Consider the following 20015-nt stretch of genomic DNA (forward strand, 5'->3'; position numbering starts at 1 on the left):
TTACTTTTTATATTCTCACTTATGTTCTTTCCTTCCACTCAAAGAGTTCCCTTTAATATTTCTTGTAGGACTGGTATAGTGGTCATGAACTCCTTCAGCTTTTGTTTGAGAAACTCTTTATCTCTCCTTCTATTCTGAATGATAACCTTGCTGGATAGAGTATTCTTGGCTGCAGATTTGTCCCTTTCAGTACTTTGAATAGATCATGCCACTTTCTTTAGGCCTGCAAAGTTTCTGCTGCAAATCCACTGATAGCCTTATGGGTTTCCCTTGTATGTAACTGTCTTCTTTTCTCTTGCTGCTTTTAATTTTTTTTTTTCTTTATAGCTACTTTTTGCCATTTTAATTACTATGTTTCTTGATGTGGATCTCCTTGAGTTGAATTTGGGGGGACCTCCTGAATATGGATATCTGTTTCCTTCTGCACATTAGGGAAGTTTTCAGCTATTATTTCTTCAAATAAAGTTTCTGCCACCTTTTCTCTCTCTTCTTCTGGGATCCCCATAATGCAAATGTTATTACGCTTGATGGAATCACTGAGTTCCCTAAAACTATTCTTAATTTGTGTAATTTTCTTTCCTCTCCTTTACTCAGTTTTGTTACTTTCCATTACCCTGCCTTCCAGGTCATTAATTCATTCGTCTGCTTCATCTAACCGGCTATTTATTCCAACAAGTGTATTTTTAATTTCATCTATTATATTCTTTTTTATTTAAATTGAATTAGGCAACATACAGTACATCATTAGTTTCAGATGTAAAGTTCAGTAATTCATCAGTTGCGTATAACACCCAGTGCTCATCACATCATGTGCCCTCCTTACATTTATTGTATTCTTGATCTCTGATTGTTTTTTTATGTCTTTATTGTTTTTTATTATTTTTTTATGTCCTCTACTCTTTTGTCAAGTCCAGTGAGTATCTTTATGATCATTACTTTAAATTCTCTATCAGGCATATTACTTATTTCTATTTGGCTTTGGTCTCTTGCTATAGTTTGGTCCTCTTCTTTCATTTGGGAGATATTTCTGTTTCCTTATTTTGTCTGACTTCCTGTGTCTGTTTCTGTGTGCTATCAAAGTCAGCTACTTCTCCTGCTCTTAACAATAATAGCCTTATGAAGAAGAGGTCCTGCAGTGCCCTGCAGTGCAGTGTCCCCTGTTCCCCAGGGCCTGGCACTTTATGAAGTGTCTCATATGTGTGTTGCATGTGCTTTGCTGTTGAGTCTTGGCCAATCCTTCAGTCCAGTTGTCTGCAGAGACTCTCTTTGCCTATTGTGGGTAGTGTTTGGTCCCCAGGAGGGGTGGGGGAGGGGCCCACGGTGCTGGAGTAAGTTGTGGGGGAGGGGGAAGTGGCACGTGGTGTAAGCAAGTTAGGTAAGGCATGCCATACTGGTTCCCACAGGTGGCCATTGTTTATAATGGGGGGCATGGGAAGGAAATGGTACCTGCAAGCTCCTTGTTCCTGGAATCCCCATGATCCCTGTCTCTGTGGGCATGCTCTGAAATGAGCAAATCACCCTTCCTCCCATCTGCCCCCCCCCCCCCGCCCGCCACATATTTTTCAGACTTCTGGTTCTAGGCTGTATCTGCACAGGCTGCGTGTTCTGCTCCTTCTTTAAGGTTGGGGACTCTGCTTCTTAATGCCCTCCAGGCTCTCCCAGAGTGTAGCCCAGTGATCTTTAAAATTCCAGGCTTTAAGTCCCACTGATTGTAAGAACTCATACAATTTGGCCCCTCTTGCTTTCAAAGCAAATGTTATGGGGATTCATCCTCCCCATTTGTGGGCTTCCCAGTGTGAAAATCTCTTTTCCACCCTTCTCCACACAATTGGCTCCCTCCCCACCATAGACAGCCACAGTCTGTTTTGCTCCCAGACCTCATCTTCACCCTTCCTACTTTCTTTGATGTGGCCTCCTCTCTACCTTTAGCTGTAGAGTTTATCTGCCAATCTTTGGATGTTTCCTGGGTTATTTATACTGATGTGAGCACTATCTAGTTGTATGTGTGGGACAGGGTGAGCTTAGTGTCCTCCTACTCCATCATCTTCCTAGCAGACCTCCTACTATGTTATTTTTATTTTTTAAGATTTTATTTATTTGAGAGAGACAGAGAGAGCACAAGCAAGGGGAGCAGCAGGCAGAGTGAGAAGCAGGCTCCCCGCTGAGCAGGGAGCCTGATGCAGGACTCAATCCCAGGACCCTGGGATCATAACCTGAGCTGAAGGCAGACACTTAACTGACTGGGCCACCTAGGTGTCCCCATTATGTTATTTTTAAATGAATTAATAAATATGTTTAAAGTTTCCTAGTGTTAATCTCTAATACAATAAACATTGACAGCTATCACCCACATAATTAGAAGCCCTTTGTGGTCCTTAGATTTAGAGTGCTACAGGGTCCTGAGACCAAAGTTTGTAATGTGTTGTTCTAGAATATAAGCCCAGTGGAGGCAGAGGCTACATCTTTCTTGATCACTGCCATATCCTACATGGGAGATATTTTAAAAATGGCTATCGGGGCACCTGGGTGGTTCAATCAGCTAAGCGTCTGACTTCCTCTCAGGTCATGATCTTGGGGTCCTGGGATCAAGTCCCACATTGGGCTCCCTGTTCAGCAGGGAGTCTGCTTGTCCCTCTGCCCCTCCCCCTACTTGTGCTCTCTCTCACACACACACACACACTCTCTCTCTCGCTCTCTCACTCAAATTAATAAAATCTTAAAAAAAAAAAAGGCTGTTAATATTTGCTGAAAATGTGATCACATGTCTGTCTAGATAAATGAATGACACTCAAAATGGACCTTGCAAGGCATTCCAGACAGAGGGAACAATCTGATAAAAAGGACCAGAAATAAGAAAATAAGGATTTAAGGAGAATAGTGAGAAACTAACTGTGTAGAGCAGACTAACACAGTGGATAAAAACTTAGGCTTTGGACATAAAAAATCCTGAGTTCAAATACTGACTCCAATCCATATTAGCTAAGTTGCATTGGGCAGATCAACCATTCTCAGCTTCAGCTTATTAGTTGTGTGTACTAGGCCAAGTTATTATCCCTCTGTGCCTCTGTTTCCTTACCTTTAAAGTGAAGATAATAACAGCATCTACTTCCTACATTTGTGCTGATAGCAGTAAAGTGCTCAGAGTTGTACTTCCCAACATAGAAGTCCTTTACCACATATGGCCAATAAGTGGTTGGTATGTGGCTAGTGCCTGGAAAACAAATTTATTTTATTTTATTTTAATTGATTGATATTGAAATTAAAATTTTTAAATTGAAGCAGTTTTATCAATATGGATGAGAGTAGAAAAAGAAATGATTTTTGGTATGTGATTCAGATATTAGAAATCTTTTTTTTTTTAAAGATTTTATTTATTTATTTATTTGACAGAGAGAAACACAGCAAGAGAGGGAGGGGGTGGGAGAGGGAGAAGCAGGTTCCCTACGGAGCAGGGAGCCCAATGTGGGGCTCGATTCCAGGACCCCGGGACCATGACCTGAGCCGAAGGCAGACTCTTAACAACTGAGCCACCAAGGCACCCCTAGAAATCTTTTAAGTATGTTTAGAACAACTTGGGTATGTGAAACTAATTTTTCCACTGTTCTTTTTATGAAATCTAAATACAGTTCAATTACTTTCAATGAAAATTTAGTGTCCAAATTGAGACATGCTATAGGTGTAAAATACACAGTGAATTTAAAAGATTTACTATCCTCCCAAGAAGAAGAAAAAATATATCATTAATAAGTCTTTGTTGATTAGAAGCCCATTGATAAAATATTTTATTGAAATAAATTTCACTTGTTTCTTTTTACTTTTTAATTTATAATCAGAAAATTTTAAATTACATAGGTGGCTCACATTATATTTCTGTTGGACAGTGGGTGAGCGCATTGTAAGCAGTGTACAAAGTGTTAGTGATCACTGTTTTATTACTTGTACTACAGAGATAACATTTACTTTACAAAATCATATCAAGAGAAAATGAGATGCGATATAAAACTCTTAGCACAGTACAGGGCACATAATTAGGGCTCAGTAAATGCACTTGTCATCTGTAAGTGGCAAGGGCATCATGTATTCTGGGAAGATAGACCTGGAAAGTGAGGTGGGGGTTGTATATTATAGAAAGTTTTGCAAATCTGGCTGAGAAGTTGGGGCTTAATTCTCTATGCAACCAAGAGCAACTGAAGCACATGAGCCACGATGTGTTTTAGAGAGATAACTCTGACATGTATCCTCAGAGGGGGGATGTGAGTTTTGGAAACAATTCTAAGCCATTCAGAGCAAAATCTGTTGAGTAAGTTGGGTGATCAAGCTGGGAAATGCTGTCTGGGGTCACAAACCAAGTCTCAGTTTGAGTGATGAGTCTGGTTTCACAGGAAGCTAGCTCATAATCCAGCTTTGTGGGCAATTCCGAAAGAGAAGTTTCACAGGCGTTTTTGGGAAGTGACAGACAGCATCATTGGCTTAAGCAGATCTCCTTCCACTGTGACTATTCCAACATATGTACATTTTTGTATGTTTACACAATCAAGCACATAAATGGTGTCATTACATTTTAGTTTGTGCACTCTAGACAAAAGGCTCTTTTGTTATAGCTTTTGTAAGACAATTTCCTGATCTCAAACCCCCTAATGAGTCCTCCAAGTCCGTCTTTTGTATAAATATGCCCATCCTTCCCTAGGAAATACCTAGGTACCAAAACAAAATCCTTTCATCAGTGCCGCCCTTAGATCCAGGCAATGGAAGCCCCCCATCCTGGGCCCCATACCTTTGAGGGTTCTGGTATGGCCCCTTTTCTGCTGCACTCTTCTCCTTCATGAGTTATCTAATGCTGCATAGAAAATCACCATAAAACTCAATGGGTTAACAGGACAATCATTTTTATCTTTCACAGTTTCTGTGGGTTTTGAGTTTGGGAGTAGCTTACCAGGGTGGTTCTGGTTCAAGGTCTCTCATGAGGTTGTGGTCAGATGTCAGCTGGGACTATAGTCATCTGAAGGCTTGGCTTGGACTAGAGGATATACTTCCAAGGTGGTTCTCTCACAGAGTTGGCAAGTTGGTTTTGGCTGCTGTAAGATCTTAGGTCCTCTCCATATGGGCTCCTTCACAAGATGGTGGCTGAGTTCTGAGAGACTGAATATACAAATGGACAATGGCTAGGTCATATATGAAAATAGAACTCTGACCCACAACTTGCAGAATCAGCCCAGGAAGTCAACCATAACCTCTGTAGTAATTAGCCCAAAATGGTCAGGGCTTGATGAATAACTGATAGCTTCCTTAATCTTTGCCTCCATTTCCAACTTAGGACTAACAGAGAAAACCAATCACATACCATGCCTTACTTCTAGTTAGCCCAACAGCTTCCCCAAGGCAATAACCTCTAATCAGGGCACACCTGAAGCCTCCCATTTTTCCATTTTTTACCTTTCCACTCCTCTACTTTCCTTTGAATCTCTGCAAAACAGAGATGGTAGCTGACTCCCTTACTACATAAGCTCTGAGTTAAGTTCCCTTTGCTTGTTCTCATTTGGGCAGTCTTTATTTCCATAGTTTTAAAAGCAAAAAGTTCTGAGAGAAAGTGTGTGTGTGTGTGTGTGTGTGTGTGTGTGAGAGAGAGAGAGAGAGAGAGAGAGAGAGAAAGTGTGAGCACAAGCAAGAGTTGGCCAGAAGCTGTGCCATTTTTATGACCTAACTTTAGAAGTCACATATTATCCCTGTACCTCTGAAACAAATAATACATTATATGTTAAAAAAAAAAAAAAAAGATAGTAGGAAGGGAAAAATGAAGGGGGGGGGTGGAAATTGGAGGGGGAGATGAACCATGAGAGACTATGGATTCTGAGAAACAGGGTTTTAGAGGGAAGGGAGGTGGGGGGGCGGGAAAGAAGTCACATATTATCATTTCTACCATTTCTAAGCAGTCACAATCACCTGCCTAGGGGAAACAGGTCTTGGTAAAAACGTGTATCACTCATATTTTAAGAAATGCATGTGGGATGGGATAAATATGTAGGTTTGGCCATATATAGAAATACAGTCTGCTACATACCCACAGGATAAGAAGTCTGTGGAGTCAGAGGACATGATTGCACAGAGCCTGCTTCCCAACTTCTAGATCTGCACTGAACAGTATGGTAGCCACCAGCAGATGTAGCAATTTAAATTTAAATTAAGGTTAAATAAAATTTAAAGTTCAACTCCTCAGTCATAGCAACCCCATTTTGAGTACTCAGTAGCCACAAGTGGCCAGTGACTACCATACTGGACAGTCCAAACATAGAATGTTTCCATCACTGCATGGGACTGATCCAATTCAAGTTCCAGGACCTCAAAAATCCATGTCCAAAAATTCCTTAGTCCATTTTCCAGGCTACAGCCTTTTTCTTGGGGTTAATCTTTCTGAGTAGACCATGTTGCTGATATGAGCACCTCAAGGCCCAATGGGGGGCCAAAAATTGACTGCTGACAAGCTATGTAAATAGATCTTAGATATCCAGGCTGGAATGTCTGCAAGCTTGGTGTTATGAACTGTGTTGTATCCCCCTCAAATTCATATGTTGAGGCCCTAACCTCCAATGTGACTGTATTTGAAGACAGGGCCCTTCAGAGGTAGTAAAGATTAAGTGAGGCCGGGGCACCTGGGTGGCTCAGGCCGTTAAGCATCTGCCTTCGGCTCAGGTCATGATCCCAAAGTCCCACGTTGGGGTCCCCGCTCCTTGGGGAGCCTGCTTCTCCCTCTCCCTCTGCCTGCCACTCCCCCCTGCTTATGCTCTCTCAGTCTCTCTCTCTCTCTCTCTTTCTCTATCTCCATCTCTATCTCTATCTCTATCTCTCCCTCTGTCAAATAAATAAATAAAATCTTTTTTAAAAAAAGATTAAGTAAGGTCATAAGGGTAGGCCTTAATCCAATAGAGCTGGTGTTCTTCGAAGTAGAGAAAGAGACAAGAGAGTTCCCACTCTCCCTGTGCCACAGAGGAAAGGCCGTGTGTGTATACAGCAAGAAGGCAGCCATCTGCAAGGCATGAACCAAATTAGCTGGCATCTAGATCTGGGACCTCCAACCTCCAGCACTATAAGAATAAATTATTTAATCCCCCAGTCTGTGGTATTTTGTTATGGCAACCCAAGGAGACTAATACACTAGTGGACAAGGTCCCTCACAAAACAGACTAGACTGGCGTGGGAAGAGGTGGGGAGGTGGGCCATAGGTTGGAAGGGAGGGTCCACTCTCCACTGGTCACCTCATTCCAGCATGGAACTTCAAGAGATCTGAAAATTATAAACTCAAATTTGGCCCTTCTGGGATGTTATGAATGCATATATGTAAATGTAGAGAGATGCAACTTATTTAACAGTTTGTTAGCATGATTTATACCTTTTAAATACTTTGATATCTGATAAGTAGGCCTCCACTGGTGCCCTTGCATTGGGCCCCACAAATGTTAGGGGTCCACAAGATTTTAGTTTTTACTCTGAGGAAGAGCAAAACATATGTGTGTGGTATATTGCATTATTATTATTGTAATGAAAACACAATTCCATACAGAAGGGTGCTATCAGGCCCAAGTTAGGGGCACAAACTGGATAGAGGACCTGCCTCGCCTCAATGCATATTTCATAGACAGAGCATTTTTCAAGACTAGGAAACTAATGTAGATATCAGCCACACACCATTTTAAGGGGATTGCTGAATTTCTTGAGAAGAAGAGCCTGCATGGAATAGGCTTGAGAATGAATATTGGAGTAGTCACTGCTGGTGCCCCCCTTTTACTGAGGGTGACTTCTGTTTCAAGTGACACCTGGAACAGCCAGCTTTTATCCACTGAAAGTTTCCTTGAAACATTTTATTTTCCACCTGGTATATCTTTAAACAAAAATGCTTGTCAGCAGCTGGCACATGAAGAAAGTCACTACCACTTTTCCATAAGTTTAAAAAATATTTTGAGCTATCCTGTGAAAGTCTCTTTTTCCAGCTCAGCGAGTTCTTTAGCTGATGAATGTTCCCAAATGCATATGGTTGCTGATGGGGGAAACCTGATTCCTGACTACACAGAAAGTGGCCCTTCTGCCTCCGTGACTTTGGGTTGAAGAGCAAACAATGTCCTTGGCCAGGGCCACCGAGGGCCTTTCTATATCTTAGAAAAGATGCTTTGGGCACTCCTTGTTCAATTACTTGTGGCTGTATTCCCCTGACCTTCAGGGTCTTTGTGGAGTATTACAATGTGAGCCAACATTGTAAATGCTGTAGTATTACCCAGACGTCTAGATAAGGTGGCAGACTTAGCACATGTTAGCAAACCCTACCCCAAATTCTGCTCCAAATATACAGAAAGCATATGTTGTAGACAACACTAAGAAACAAAGATGACCAAATGTGGTCTGAAACAAAGCTAGACTTGTTGTTTACCTGGGAGATTCATGTTGCCTCATTCAGGTGTGAGTTCAGCAGGTCTCTCTATTAGAAGTCGAAAGAACTTGGCCCATGGGGCAGAGTGTAAATTCTTTCCTTTCCTGTCTCTGATTTACAGAAGTCTGGATTCAAACAAGTCCAGGATTGGTTGCCTAAGCTTCCAGTGGCCCTGGGGTCATTCAGTGAGGGGCCTGAACTGAACATTCTCAACAAGATTTCACTTTAATATGCATACAAACAAGAAAGGGAAATTCCCAGGAACCAGAAGCAAAGAAGACTTTAAATAGTGCAGTAGGTGGGAGTTGAAACTATGAAGCCTTCATGATGTGAGTCTTAAATACACCTGAAGTGAAGAGGTTTTTAATGATTGGGCAGGAAGCAGAGTCAGAGGCTGGGAGCCAGAACAGGTCTCTAACCCTCTATGGTCTGGGATTGGAAAGCTACACCTGGAAGCAAGCTTCCTGCCCCAGCCCTGGGTGAGAATATCACTAGTGAAAAATAGAAATTTAGGACTGAGCAAGGTTGTCCAGGACCTACCTGATGAATGCCTTGAACCTGGCAGAAATAGCCACAAATCTGCCCCCTGGGCTTCCAAACCTGCCCCCAGGATTCTCAAGAAAGATGATCATGCTCTCCATAGTCTCTCAAATGGTGATAAATACTGTGTTTAGTGGCTTTCATGGGGTGGGGCAGTAGAGAAGGAGGGCTTCAAATATGCAGTGTGAGAGGCCTTCTAGAGCTCATATTTTATTAATTTATTATATATTGGTTCATTTATTAATCACACTGTGTGCCAGGCTCTTTACCATTTGTCACCTGAATCTTCCCAACAACCACATTCCACAGCATATCCTTAACCCGGGCAGAGCAGCCTTCTTAGCTGGCACTATTTTTCAGAAAGTTGGATAAAGTCCCAGTCTTCTCACATGCATAAAATTCTACCACCTAAGATCCATTCTTTGGAGTCTTGGCACCTTTTCCATTTCCACATACACACACACCTCCATACTAGATTACAAACACTAGACAATCTAGTACAATGGAAAGAGCTCTGACATGGCAGCCCTGTGACCTGGGTTCTGGTCTGGACACCACTGCCCTATGAGATTTCGGTCAGGCTACACAGCTAGGATGGTTTTTAGCACATAGTAGGTGGTAAATGAATGATAGTGAATAATTTTCATTATTATTATGCATTCCTGACCAAGGGCTCAACATCTCCATATATCATATCATGGCCCTTACCAACATGTCATAAAAGCAACTAGAACCCTGTTGCATTTCATAGTGAGGTGTGTAGACACAGTCCTTCACCAAAACAAGCCCAGTCTTATTCAAGGTGAATCTCAGAGCATAGAGGATGTCAAAATGATTTTATAGTTCCCCTTTTGTAGTGAGGTCTGCTCACATGAAGCCTTGCCTTCCCTCCCTTCTTCCTTTTCCACTGCTCTTGACCAGGGTACCTACTTTGGTCTCCATGGTTGCCATGCTGGCAAATCTTCTTTCCCACAGCTTTAAATTCTTTAGAGTAGAACCACAATAAGAAAGACAATACTGGCTCCCTCTTGCCAATATTGACTACTTCTCACAGCCTAACTTTGATATTACTTTATGCTTAAAGTTCCCCTCTCCACCAGAAGGAAGGATTGAGTAAAACATCAAAGGTCCAGGGACAGAGAAACTTGTCCCACCATGCAAATATTCTACCATAAATCTATAGTCATTTTGGAAAGAAACATTCCATGTTGATTTCTATAATTTGGACACAACTCCGCTGTACACCTTGATAGTGTAAGGGGCTCCTAATAACCATAAGTTTTATACAAAATGAAGCCTTGACAATGACACCTAATATTCTGCCTTCTTAGAATTTAGGATGGAGTGTGATTTGAAAGGCCCAGGCAGAATTATTAAAAAAAAAATTCTGAGTATTACTTCAAAAGTCCTCCTAGTAGATGCTAACACCTGCTTGACCTGAATCCTGATAATACCACTTCTCTCACTGAAAACAACTTTTGGAAGGAAAAGCTGATCCAGAATTTCCTGTTTTGCCTTCTCCTGGGCCTCTAACTATTCAAGACCTTGTTTGCCCTCAGAGCAAATGAAGGCAACCAGATCACCATAACTGACAATGTTCAGCAGGCTTCCAACTTCACTGGAAATCATGTAATCAACTACCAGGCCATGAGGACTTTCTCTGAGGCACTTCTCAAAGAAACATTAAAGCAAACAAGGGAGGGAGGAGAGAAGCCAGGGATAAAGTTGGGACCTGAGTTGGAGGGAAGAAATAGAACCATTATTAGGTGGCAGGCAGATGTAGAGGCTAGAAGAAGAAAGTTCTTCAAAGCTCTCCTTTAAAATGAGAGGTTGGTGTGGGGAACACACAAGTAGCAAACTTTAAACAGGTGAATTGCATGGGGCTCGGGATAGAGCACCAGGCTGAGTCCAGCTCTGGCACTTAGCTAGGAGACCTCTGGAGAGCCAACTTAGTCTCACTGAGTTCCAATTGCTTCATGTGGAATGTGATTACTGTGGCTCTTTTTAACAATAAAATTGTGCAGTATTCTAACTTCCCTCTCTTCTCTCTAGACCTGGTTTAAAAATGAATGCCTAATGATACATTCACTTGAACTGAAGATGCATGATATTGCATATTATATGCACATATGAGCCTTGAACTCATTCATCAAATGATGACAAACACAGATTAAGACAACTTTAAGAAAAGGTTCAAATGTTCCTGCTGGCACTGGTGAAAGTTAGCCATCTAGATGTTCCATAGCTACCCCAAACTCAGCGTCTCCAAGAATGGAACATCTTTTCCTTTAATTCCTCCTTAAAGGCCTCCTTATTGGCTATAAAAGAGAGCCTCGTTTTCCTTTCTCCTAACCTCTACACTCATAGATGTCCAGATCCTGATAACTCCACTGCCCACTGTTTTCAGACACCTCTGAGATGGAGTGAGGGGCACTCATATCTTAGACTCTCATCTTTGCCTACCTGGACCACTGCCTGCCTTCTTGCCCTTCACCACCCACTATCCATCATCCCTGCTGCTGCCACAATAATCTCTCTGAAGTATCAATCACTTTCCAATACAAAACCATTCACTGGCTCTGTTCCATTCTTTCCTGGAGTTCCTTGTCCCACACGCCACGTCATCCGCCTCCTGGGCCCTCATCAGGCTAACTTCTACTCATCCTTTAAGACTCAGGAAGCACTTCTTTGCTGCCCACTTTGCTGCAGGCTCCACCAAGTAGCCCCACTATCCCAGTACCCCTTGCTCATCTGTAATGCTGCACTCACTGCCTTGAGTTGTAACTGTGCCTGCTTCCCTAACCAGGCTGTGGGCTTCCTGAGAACAGAGGCATGTTCCATCCTGTCACCTAGCAGAACTCCTGGTCTATAACAGCTACTTAAAAGCTTTAATTCATTCATGTTTCCTCTGAATTCAGAAATGTCATGGATCTAAAGCAGAACAAAGCCATGATCTAGCCACCTAAATCTGTTCAGTGAAGCCAAACAGAGGTGGGCTGAGATGCAAGCCCAGTGTTTCAGACACATGCCAGGGTCTTTGTTGGATATTGGTATCTGCATGTGGCAGACTCTGAGTTGGGTCAAGTTGATGCTAACAAACTGTTTGTGGCAGAGCCACTCTGACAGACATTTCTATTTCCAAGTGAACATTGTATATGGCAGATGCTACATTAAGGTAATTATTTTATACAAAATAGAATCAATTTCCCTGTATGCCTTCTCTCCAGTAAATGATTCTGCATAAAGCAAGGTTTAATGTTTTGGCCTGGCTAAGAGGCTTTTTCTGGGATGGAAAAAGAAGTGCTCCAGAAACTTTGCCAGAAATTTCCAAATATCACTGAGTCTTCAAATATTGCACTATGCAAATCAATTTTGACTGACTTCCACCTACACAGTTGACTCAATTCCTTTGCAAATCACTCCCTTCTTTAAACTTCATTTTCTCCATCTGCTAAATAAGAGGGATGGGTTATTTTAAAGATCTCTTTCCAGCTCTTAAATTAGATGATTCCAAGATTCTTATTTATTATTTCTTTCCATATGATCTCTCATTTTAAGTTAACTGGTAGCATAGAAATTTAGCAAAAAAATACATATATTAGGATATTATTCCTTGTATAAAACTGATTTGTTGTTGTATAGGATTTACCTTTTCTAAAAAAAGATTTTATTTATTTGTCAGAGAGAGAGAGCACAAGCAGAGGGAGTGGCAGTCAGAGGGAGAAGCAGGCTCCCGGATGAGCAAGGAGCCCAATGCTGGACTCAATCCCAGGACCCTGGAATCATGACCTGAGCTGAAGGCAGATGCTTAACCGACTGAGCCACCCAGGCGTCCCTAGGATTTACCTTTAAATAACAAATTTCCCTCAATCACTTAAAATAAGTCTTGATTACAAATACTTGCCTTGCATATCACCTGTACTAATTACACAAAGCAACATTTATCTGCAGGACTAGCTACATAATTTGTAGGAACCAATACAACACAAAAATGCTAGGTGCTTTGTTTAAAAATTAGTAAGGATTTCAAGATGGAAACAACAGAGGATTAAACCAAGGCTGGAGCTCTTCTGAGCTTGGGGTCCTGTGTGACTGCCAGGCCTGCTCATCTGTGCTGTTCTCTATACACCTCAGCTAAGCAGCAAAGATGTCTATTAGTAATAAATATGCCTAAACAATTCCTCCAACCCTGATTCACAAGCAAATCCGACAAAAAGAAATAAAGATGCACAGAAGGATATATCACTAGATTTCTGGTCACAGTCTAAGTTCCTTTATGCCCACTCAATGAAAGAGCCCTGGGCTGGAATCAGATGTGGGCGCAATGTCTGACATGACCATTGACCCGTTGATATGGTCTTCAATGATTCATTGGATTTCCAGAGCACTCAGCCTTCCCCTCTTTAAAATGAGAGGCTTTATTTTTGCCACTAGGATTCTGTGATTCACAGAATCTTTGCTTGCTTTCTGATCCAGGCCTTGTTTCCATGCCATATAACTATTTTTGAACTTTTCAATGAATTATAACATATGTAGAGAAGTGCTCATATCCTAAGTGTATAGCTTGTTGAATTTTTGCAACCTAAACACATCTATGTAACCAGCTCCCAGAACAAAAAGTAGAACATGACCAGAATCTCAAATGCTCTCCTCATGCTCCCTTCTGGTCACAACCTTTCATTCTCATAACGGTAAGCACTGTCCTGACTTTTAATAACATATATTTGGTTTGCCTCTTTTTGAACTTTAAGCAAATATAATATGTTTGTGTCTGACCTCTTTAACTCAATACTATATTTTGAAATTCTTCCACATGGCTGTAGATCATTTGTTCTCATTGAAATAGTGTTCTGTACATATACCACAGGTGAACTACCCTTCTATTGGTGATGGGCATTTGGGTAGGTTTCATTTTTGGCAGGTCATGTAAGTTCATAATTTACAAAACATTTCCATCATTCCTAATTCTCAGGAACTTTAGTAAGATTGAAAATGAGCTTACTTTCTTTGATTTTATAAACAGTGAGGCTGAAATGTCCTTGTATCGGGATTTCAAAAAACCTGGGACTCTTTATTTAATCCTAGAAGTGAACAATGAGCAGAGGATAATTTTTTTATTCTTCTTCTAGCTCAGCTTCTACTTGACACTACACAATCACAGGGGAAGCTTCCTAGCCTGCAAAAGAAGCAATTATTGTCATTGTTCAATAGCATCTGACCAAACTCTGTCTGAAGAGGACAGAAATGACTTCTGAGTATATCAAGAGGAACACTCTCCAGGGTTTGGGAAGTCTGTGATAGAACAGACCGTATCAGATCAGGGGGCAGGAGTGGGAACTGGGTGATGAAAATGGGTCACAACTGCCAGTCCTGGACAAGATAGAAGAGATGGTGGTGATAGGTGGGGTGGGGTAGGGGTGGGGATGTGCTTCTGGGAGGCAGATAAAATAGTCTCCAAGATGTGGGAATAGATCCACCCCCCCAAAAAATAGACAAAATTTAGCAATCTAGGCAGGTGGTCTATGGCTGGGCAGGTCAGCAGAAGGTAACACACAGATCATCTCTAGTAGGAACTCAGCAACAGAAGATATTAAAGCAGGCCATCCTTTCACAATCTGGACAGAAGTTGGTCTCAGGGAAAGTTAGGAGCCACTACTGACCATGGGCATAACTCCAAACCCAAAAGAACTGGCAGGAGCAAGAAAAGGCTCAGTGGGCCAGTAACTGCCACTGCAAGCAGGTTACCCAGGCAAGGGCTCAGGTGGCCTCACCACCAGAACCAGGACAGAGTAGACTCAGCAATAAGATTGAATAGTTCTGTCTTTCATGAATTCAATAAACTAGTATTGAACTCCTAGCCATTTGCCAAGCACTGTACTAGTTGATGGTGAACAAAACACACACAGAAATTACATAAATTAGGATGCTTTTATCTGCAAGTGACGGAATACCCAACTACAAGTAGCTTATACACAATATAGGTAATTAGTAATCTCAGATACAAAGTCTGGAAGTAGGCTGTCCTAAGGTTGTCTCAGTCACTCACCAAAATTAGGACCCTGGCTGAACACCTTTTCAGCTTCCCTCATGACTGCAAAAGGATGTAGTAGTCCCACATATCACACCTTCACATAATGGTGTTGAAAGTAGGAAGGAATAAAACTTGCAGGTCTTTTTTTTTTTTTAATCTGAGAGAAAAATCTTTACCTAAAGCTTCTCAGCTGAATCCCTCTGATGTCACCTCAGCCAGAGCCAGATCATGTGACCACAAGGGGAGTGGGGTGACCACAACTGTCTAGACCAATCATGATATAAGCCCTGGAACTTGATATAGGGTTCCCTGATACCTGAACATACTCAAGGTCATGTCAGCAAAAAAAAAAAAAACAGGGGATAGCTGCAGGGGACAGTCAAAAACAGTGCCACCATGACCCAACTCCTAAAACAAGGCTCCTTTCACTGTCTTGGGGCCAGGATGGGTCCCAGAGTTTGGAGGGCTCTTTTACTTAACAAAATCTTTGTGAGTACCCTCTCTGGGCAGGCAGGTATGGTGCTTCTAGCTGTGAGCTTTGGAAAGCTTCCACCGTCAAAGCACTAACCTCTTCAAGCTCTACCTAAACAGATTTCCTGTGAGGCTGGGCCCTTCTTTAATCCAGCTAGCTCTCTGTAATGGTGGCACCAAGGGGAGTGCTATGGAAATGGCAGGTGCTTTCTGTACCTCAGAAGTTCAGCATGTCCTGAATTTATGTCCTACAACTCAAGAGTTTTATGCCTTGATTCTATTTACACTTTGGGCTTATATAACCTCCTGAGAGAGTGAGTTCCATATGCTTCATACTTGCCAGGTAAGGCAACATTATTTTCAATATGTACTAATACCCCTTCCTTTAAGCTTCCAAAGGTTACCACATTTATTCATTCTTGTTTTGATTATTAGAGCCTACCCTGCAAACCTATCACAGATTGCTTGTTCTTTAGAGATATCCTCGAAGAGGAAATGGCCAGAATACTAATAGTTGGCATTTATTGAGCAATTACTGTGTGTTAGCCACCATCCTAAATATATTTATATGTATGAACTAATTAAATCCTCAAGAAATCCTATAAGGGAGGAATTTTTATGTACTTTTTTTTCAGAAGAAGTAAAAAGATATAAATTAACTTGCCCAAGATCACATAGCTAATGAGTGGAGGAACAGAGATTCAAACTCAAGGTGTCTGAATCCAGAGCTCCATATGCAAGCACTCATTATACCACCTCTCAAAAGGGAAAAGATACTCTCCTCCTTGCAAGGTTCCTGACATTTTTTTCACTCAGTGGCTTGTAGGCACTTCAGAGAACTTGCTGGGATGAAAAAAAACCCATGTATTTAATAGATGAAACCAAGCCAAGTCAAGAATCATGCACAGATCCTTTCCACTTTGTCAGCTGTTGGTCTGTCTTCTCAGAATGAGGGAGTGCCCATCCCATTACTCAGTGAAAAACATACATTTCAAATTCTCAGAGGCAGATTGTCTCCAGATCATAAAGAGGTCATCTGGGCAAAGTGGCAATTTGAGAAAAGCTATAGAAACTGCATTCCCTTTCTATAGTGGTTTTCAAATAGCTTTCCTACAAGTCCAGGGAAGACATAGCTGTCTCTCCCACACTTTTTATCATTTAATCATACACTCATTGAAGTGTACTGCCTTTTGATGTCTTGGGTGCATGTCTTGTTGCCCCAACAAAATTGTAAGTTCCTTGAGAATGGAGACATGTCTTATTCATGGGTCTAACAGCGCCTTCACCTAGAAGAAAGACTGCCATGGTGAAAGATGCTGCTTTGTATATGAGACCCATTTCTCCAATAAGACTGGCAGTTTTCTGAGAGCTTCTGTGGCATTTTCTTTGGCGTATCATTCAATTCTGGACATTGCTAGAACCTGGAGACCTTGATAAGGTGTTTATCCCAAGAACTAGAGACTAGAGAAAAATCTAACTGGTTGCTTGTGTTTATTTGGTTTTGTTTGCCGCCTTCTTATGGACTCATCAGGGGAGAACAAAGCAACCCTTTTCCCCTGCCCCCACTCCACCAGACCATTGTATTTCCAAGAATTCCAGAGTTTTCTTACCACAGGACCACCACCTGCACCCCAACACTGATGGGAAGCAAACGGTTCTTATTGAGGAGAAATGAAGCTAGGCTATCCCAGAAGGGAATGGGTGGAAGCTGGTGCTGCGAACTAGGTGAAATAGGAGGAAGGGTGACACAACCACTAGAAGGAGCTTCCCTGAGAGTAGAAACGGGAAGCTTAGGAGATTTCTGCAAATGGCAAACAAACCCAATGCTCTGGACAGAGGATGGCCAAGGTATATCCTTGCATCCAGGGCACTTGGACATGACAGATCCTTCAATCTGTGAGAAAATTCTTCTGTTAGGAAATCTCACAGAATAACAAAGAAGCAGCCAAGACGGCCTTATTCATACTTCTGGTGCCTTGTTGGCTGAGTCTAATGGGGATTGTCAACAGGATCATATACATTGGTCTCTTCAGCACTGAGACTGATAGTCTCAGTGTAGTTGGGCTTCTTACATGGCAGCTCAGGGCTCTGAGAGAGTGTTTCAAGACTCAGACAAACTGCAAGGCTTTTTATGACCTAGTCCCAAAAGTCCCAAAATATCATTTCTGCTGCATTCTATTGGTCAAGCAAGTCACCAAGGTCAGCCAATACTAATAGGAGGTGAGAATTAGACCCCACCTTTTAACGGAAGGGATAGCAAGGAATATCCAGCATATTTAATCTACTATGGTCTCTACAGCCACTATGGAAGAGACTACGGTCTCCATGATGTCAATGCAATAATTTGTAGCATAGAAGGAGATGAACACTGACAACAGGTTGTTTTCCAGCTGGTAAGCAGAAGTTTTGCTCAAATGTGTGCTTCTAAGTGGTGGTGGTGTTTTACATGATCATGTAGCCTCAAGGATAAATAAAGCACTTTGGAGTCAAGCAGGTCTGGATTCAAATGCCAGTTTTTTAAGTGATGGGTTGAGTCACCTTAAGCACTTTGTTACCAGGCCACCCCCTCCTCAAGAGAGTCCAGTATCCCTTGAACTCTAGCATAGAGATGAGAGATATCCGTCAGGTTTTGCAGCATCTTGGGAGATTTTACTGATACCATGAGGTTTATCTATTTATGAGAGAAAGGTTATAAAGTTCCCTGGGCTACCTCAAATGGATACAATTTAGCCAAAGCTTGTAGTATATTACTACAACCTTATACACTTCATCACTCTCATCTTTTAATCTGTCCCCACCTTCCATCTCAAAACACACATTCCATCAGGAATAGTGGAGAAACCATCAGATGAAATGTCTTTTTGTGAGCTCTTGGTATTTGACAATACCTAACACCTGTCCATAGTCATAGCTTTTCAGAGGAATCTGGGTTTACTGACATCTCATCACATTAAATGGACATGTGAATAACAAGATTGCCTAGGTCCATAAGGAAAGGTAAAAGCAAATACTTTATTTTTTTCCATCTTTTTAAATTTAAATTCAATTAGCCAAGATATAGTACATTAGTTTCAGATGTAGTGTTCAATAATTTATCAGTTGAGTATAACACCCAGTGCTCACCACATCACATGCCCTCCTTAATGCCCATCACCCAATTACCCCATCCCCCCACCCACCTCCCCTCCAGCAACCCTCAGCTTGTTTCCTATAGTTAAGAGTCTCTCATGGTTTGTCTCCCTCTCTGATGACTTCCCATTCCATTTTCCCTCCCTTCCCCTATGATCCTCTGCCTGTTTCTTATATTCCACATATGAGTGAAACCATATGATAATTGTCTTTCTCTGATTGACTGGTTTCGCTTAGCATAATACCATCCAGTTCCATCCATGTCGATGTAAATGGTAAGTATTCATCCTTTCTGAAGACTGAGTAATATTCCACTGTATATATATACATCTTCTTCATCCATTCATCTGTCAATGGACATCTGGGCTCTTTCCACAGTTTAGCTATTGTGGACATTGCTGCTATGAACATTGGGGTGCAGGTGCCCCTTCGGATCACTACATTTGTATCTTTGAGGTAAATACCTAGTAGTGCAATTGCTGGGTCATAGGGTAGCTCTATTTCTAACTTCTTGAGGAACCTCCATACTGTTTTCCAGAGTGGCTACACCAGCTTGCATTCCCACCAACAGTGTAAGAGCGTTCCCGTTTCTCACATCCTCGTCAACAACTGTTGTTTCCTGTCTTGTTAATTTTAGCCATTCTGACTGGTGTGAGGTGGTATCTCCTTGTGGTTTTGATTTGTATTTCCCTGATGGCAAGTGATGTGGAGCATTTTTTCATGTGTCTATTGGCCATTTGCATGTCTTCGGAGAAATGTCTGTTCATGTCTTCTGCCCATTTCTTGACTAGATTATTTGTTTTTTGGGTGTTGAGTTTGATTAAGTTCTTCATAGATCTTGGATACCAGCCCTTTATCTGATTTGCAAATATCTTCTCTCATTCCTTAGATTGCCTTTAGTTTTGTTGACTGCCTCCTTTGCTGTGCTGAAGCTTTTTATCTTGATGAAGTCCCAATAGTTCATTTTTGCTTTCGTTTCCCTTGTCTTTGGAGATGTGTCTAGCAAGAAGTTGCTGTGGCCGAGGTCAAAGAGGTTGCTGCCTCTGTTCTCCTCTAGGATTTTGATGAATTCCTGTCTCACATTTAGGTAAGGCAAATATTTAAAAGGAAATATAAGTTATGACTAATCAGTGTTTTTTTTAGTATGTGAGGGAATGAAAATGGTAGTATTGATAAAATGAGAAATATTTCTACTGCAAATGTCAGAAAATTCAGCTCACTGTGCAGTAAGCAACAGGAGGGAATATATTGGCTCTAATTACTGGATGGTTTGGGGAGAGATCTAACTGATTTCAGGTAACATTTGACCCAAAGATTCAACAATGATAACAGGATATGTTTTTTCTCTTTCCCTTCCTCTGTTCGGCACCCTTGGTGTTGGTGACACTTCTGGGAACCCTTTCCCTTATGGTCCCAATATAGTTACCA

The 20015-nt window shown here is 41.6% G+C and overlaps 1 protein-coding gene across 23 annotated transcripts in view; it reads right to left on the reverse strand.

Moving 5' to 3' along the window:
• Positions 1 to 20015, reverse strand: part of TMEM108 (transmembrane protein 108) — a 695879-nt gene that overhangs the window by 532085 nt on the left and 143779 nt on the right. For 19 of the 23 annotated variants that reach the window (XM_064587570.1, XM_064587566.1, XM_064587561.1 and 16 more), the window contains exons 3-4: positions 4934 to 5139; positions 3077 to 3211 (exon numbers count right to left, since the gene is read on the reverse strand). The exons of 1 other annotated variant lie outside the window; for it this stretch is intronic. The gene's annotated coding sequence lies outside the window, so the exon portion shown is untranslated. The remainder of the gene's footprint in view (positions 1 to 3076; positions 3212 to 4933; positions 5140 to 20015) is intronic. 3 more of the 23 variants (XM_064587584.1, XM_064587573.1, XM_064587715.1) reach the window with 1 other exon arrangement.

This window comes from Mirounga angustirostris, unplaced genomic scaffold (genome assembly GCF_029215605.1).
Source record: "Mirounga angustirostris isolate CCGP_5_RB_7025 unplaced genomic scaffold, mMirAng1.0.hap1 SCAF_1, whole genome shotgun sequence".
NCBI classification, from domain to species: domain Eukaryota; kingdom Metazoa; phylum Chordata; class Mammalia; order Carnivora; family Phocidae; genus Mirounga; species Mirounga angustirostris.